General features: G+C 40.5%; 1 protein-coding gene across 3 annotated transcripts in view; it reads right to left on the reverse strand.

Annotated features, from left to right (window-relative positions):
• The window catches only part of ASCC1 (activating signal cointegrator 1 complex subunit 1), a 102,799-nt gene that overhangs the window by 1,333 nt on the left and 96,806 nt on the right, over positions 1–4,660 (reverse strand). The gene's annotated exons all lie outside the window — the stretch shown is intronic.

Below are 4,660 nucleotides of genomic sequence, written 5' to 3' on the forward strand. Positions count from 1 at the left end.
CCAAACATCAGAAGCCGCTGGGTATATGTGTTAAATGGCATATATATTTTATGCATTTTTGTGTTTACATTCAATATTTAGCTATATAAAATGGAGAAGAAAAACCTTAGTTTCCTAATAATAAACCTAAATTTAACTACATCTTGGAAACCATTTAATGCCATTTCTGCATGACCCTACAAGCACAAAAAGGTAATATGCACAAAGATGTTCAATCCAGAATTGTTCATAATAGCCCAATTTGGAAACCCACTCAATGTCCATTAGTCAGGAACTAACTAGTTCAATTATTAATATAAAACATACCTACAATGGACTATTGTGCAGACATTAAAAATAATGATGTGCAGGGCATGGTGGCTCATGCCTGTAATCCCAGCACTTTGGGAGGCAGAGGTAGGAGGATCACTAGAGGCCAGGAGTTCAAGACCAGTCTAGGCAACATAGCAAGACCCTGTCTCCACAAAAAAAAAATTTTTTAATTAGCCAGGTATAATGCACACCTGTAGTCCCAGCTACTTGGAAGGCTGAGGTGAGGTCACTTGAGGCCAGGAGTTCAAGACTGCAGTGAGCTATGATCATGCCACTACACTCCAGCCTGGGCAACAGAGCAAGATTCTGTCTCTGAAATAAACAAATAGAATGATGTAGATCTGTATCTATTGAAAATGAATGTGTTCTTTTTCCCCTTCCAGGGATGCTGTCTGGAGGCACTCAGAATGGTCCAGCATTTGACATACTGTGGTAGGTTTTCCTACAATACAGCCTCTAACAAAACTAGGCTGTCCTGACCCCCTGGTAATGGAATTGTTTACCCTTATACCAAGAAGGTTGGGACAGCACCAAAATCTGCATGTGGCCTGTGCCCAGGCAGACTTGGAGGGGTTCATGCTGTGAGACCCGAAGTTCCTATGAGGTTGTCTAAAACAAAAAAACATGTCAGCAGGGCCTGTGGGGGTTCCATGTGTGCTGAATGTGTTCATGACAGGATCAAGCGTGCTTTCCTCATGAGCAGAAAATCGTTGTGAAAGTGTTGAAGGCACAAGCAGACAGTCAGAAAGCTATATAAGAAAATGAAGCTTTTTTAAGTAATAAAAATTAAAATACTTAAAAAAAACCCCAGTGTGATACACTATGTATTACTGGGTGAGAAAAGCTTATTACAAATGATCATGTATAATATGATCCCATTTGGAAGGAAGTATAGTATAGCACAGCAGTGCTCAAACTGCTGTCAGGAGCCCCTTACACTAAAAAATTATTGAGGACCCCAAAGAACTTTTGTTTATATGAGTTATATATATACTGATATTTACTGTATCCATAAAGATCAATAAACTAATTTTAATTTTTATTTATTTAAAAATAGTAATTGCCCATTTCATATTAAAAATAATATATTTTATGAAAAACAACTATTTTCCTCAAAAAACTCAGTTAAAAGAGTGGCACTAATTTACATTTTTACAAATCTCTTTCCTGTCTGGATTAGAAGAAGACAGGTAGATTCTCCTATCAGCTTCTGCCTTATGGTGAGCGCATCAGCCTGCTAGGGCTGCCATAACAAAATACCACAGATGAGGTGGCTTCAACAACAGAAATTTATTTTCTCATAGTTCTGGAGGCTAGAAGTTCAAGATCAAAGTGTTAGTAGGTTTTCTCCTGAGGCCTCCTTGGCTTGCAAGACGGCCACCTTCTCACTGCATCCTCACACGGCTCCTCCACCGCGCGTGCGCTAGTTTGGCGTCTCTTTGTGAGCCCAAATTTCCTCTTCTTGTAAGGACACCAGTCGATTGGATTAGGGCCCACCGTAGCAGCCTTACGTTAATTTAATCACCTCTTCAAAGGCCCTATCTCCACATAAACAGTCCCATTCTGAGGTACTGGGGGTTAGGGTTTCAACATATAAATTTTGGGGAGGACACAATTCAGCCCACAGCAGCAGGCATAAATGAAAATAGCTAGTAAGATTACAGGAGGAGTACTGAGAGTGAACTGAGTTAATCTCTGAAAACATGTATGTTTATACCCTAAACCTACCAACTTACAAAATTCTAGAAAACAAAAATATACAAGCACACATTCCATTAACCATCAGAGTGATGGTCACCACATCACGTAGCCTCTGGAAAACTCCACTGAATACTCGTGAGAGAATGTGAGAGAAAAAGGCAAATAATACTTTGGTGTTTTTATGAAAATAGTTTGGGCCTCACCAACCTTATCTAAAAGGTTCTTGGAGGCTCCTAGGAGCACAAAGACCACACCTGGAAAACCACTGGTACAAGGTGTATGACCTTAGGCAAATTTCTTAACCTTGTTAAGCCTCAGTTTGTAAAATGAGAATAATAATACCAATTTAAGTGGGCTGAGGAAAGATTGAGTTAATGCATAAACTAGTGACAAATATGATCATTCGGCTAGTATTAGCTGTTATTACTTGTGAAAAATTATTATACTGAATTTCTCATCTTTGATATGTGCTTAAATGCATAGGGAGTAGTTAACTCCGGGTGATGAAATTTATTAAGCATTTAAATTAACATGTAACATACACACTGATAAAAGCACAAAGCATAAATGTATAGTTTGATAATTTTTCACGAAATAAACTTATTTTACCTTTGTTTTAAAAAAAAATAAAAACACCACTAATAAAACCCACCATAACAGCCGCTGCTGTCCTCACTTGTACTAGCTGTGGGCTTTGACGTGCAGGCTACCTGAGTGTTCTGCTGGGTCAACTCAATACACCTCTGATGCCATCGGCTTCCCTTTAGCTCCAAGAAAAAGAGCACAATGCAAGAGCAAACGTGAACCTAATCTGTATCGTTACGATGTCCAGTTTAGGAAACTCTGGAGCTCACTTTTAAAATAATCATTACAAGTAGCATTTACAATGTGTCTACCGTGCATATGGAGTTCACGTGGGGTAACTTACTATGTCCCCATTACAATCTGGTGAGGGGGGCCCTGAATCTTGAAAAATTCTTTTAGTTCCATCAAAAATGATTTGCTCTCTACCACTGTTGCTTTTTCATAAAAATTCTACATCAAAACTACCTGATGTCACGCCCCTTCCTACAACAGCAGTGAAGACTGTATTTCTTTTAGCGCTACCCTGTCCCAAAAATTTGTCTACAGACTTCTAAAAAGAAAATTTGGCCAGACATAGTGGCTCATGCCTGTAATTTTAGCACTTTAGGAGGCCAAGGCGGGAGGATAGACTGAGGCCAGGAGTTCAAGACCTGCCCGAGCAAGAGTGAAACCCCATTTCTACAAAAAATAGAAAAATTAGCTGTGTGTGGTGGCGTGTGCCTGTAGTCCCAGCTACTCAGGAGGCTGAGGCGGGAGGATCACTTGAGCTGAGGAGGTTGATGCTCCAGTGAGCTATGATGATGCCACTGCACTCTAGCCCGGGCGACAGAGCAAGATCCCGTCTCAAAAAAAAAAAAATTTTTTTTTTAAAGATGAATTTAAAAATTTTTAAACTCTAACAATACCTACCGATTTACACAATTTTAGAAAACACAAAAATACACAAGCATACATTCCAGAGTGATGATGTCACCAAGTCACATAGCCTCTGGAAAACTCTACTGTACACTTATAGGAGAATGAGAATGAAAAAGGCAAACAACTTGTGAAACATTGCCTAACAATATATGCTTAAATGTATAGAGAATAGTAACCACTAAATTCTAAATAACAGAATTTCCAATTCTATTGAGGATTTAGTATTTGATATATAAAGTTACATTTTCCAAAGACAAAACTTTAAAAAAATTTTCCTACAAACATAAGGCATAAATCTCTGACACGCAAAAGAGGACATCTTTAATTCCTGGCCAAGGCTGCCTAATGGCTTGTCAGGAAGAAAACAGTGACAGAGGCAGCACCAAGACTTGAGGGCATTCAACTCCACGGTCAGCTTCGAGATCAGTACTAGCCCTGGGAGCACTGATTCCCACCCGCCCCTAACAATCTGAGGCGAGGTAAAATCTCAACTTAAATAAAAATTATTATCACCAGTAGAAAGCAGAAGACTTTTGGGAAAAATCGGCCCTGCAGGCACCAATATGTAAGTCCTTGATGAATGATACAGCTATGCCAGCGAATGAGTTATGGCAACACTGTATCCCAACACGCACTGACTAAGGGGGTCAAACTGAAACTATGTGAAAAACACAGTTACTTTGGAAATTCAATTATTCACAAATGATCTCTGCAGTCCTGCTGATAAACAAATCTCTGGGTGTCAGACACAGTCCTCACAATGTAGCGACCTTAACGCACAGGGTTCAAAAGCAGACTTAAAGGATAGAAAGAATTAAGAATAAGGAGTGAAGGAGAGGAGGAGAGGACATGCAGGGAGGAAGAACGTGAGGCTAGAGGTCCCCAGCTGAGCACCTGGCAGAACTCACAAGATGGCTGGGGCAAAGCTGGAGCTGGGAGCACTCCCCCACTCGGCTGGTCTGCAGTGAGGGAGAACAGAACGCCCTCCGTGGTGACACTCTGCACGGTCCTGCTGATATCATCATCGTTTCTGTTGCTGCTGCCTTGAGAAGTAAACAGAAAGGCGCTACAGTACTGCAACTCCGTCAGGGGCATGGGAAGGCGAGGGGGGGATGGGGTGAAGGAACAAGAATCCAATAAATAT

The sequence above is a fragment of the Propithecus coquereli genome, unplaced genomic scaffold, assembly GCF_000956105.1.
Source record: "Propithecus coquereli isolate 6110/MARCELLA unplaced genomic scaffold, Pcoq_1.0 Scaffold80, whole genome shotgun sequence".
NCBI classification, from domain to species: domain Eukaryota; kingdom Metazoa; phylum Chordata; class Mammalia; order Primates; family Indriidae; genus Propithecus; species Propithecus coquereli.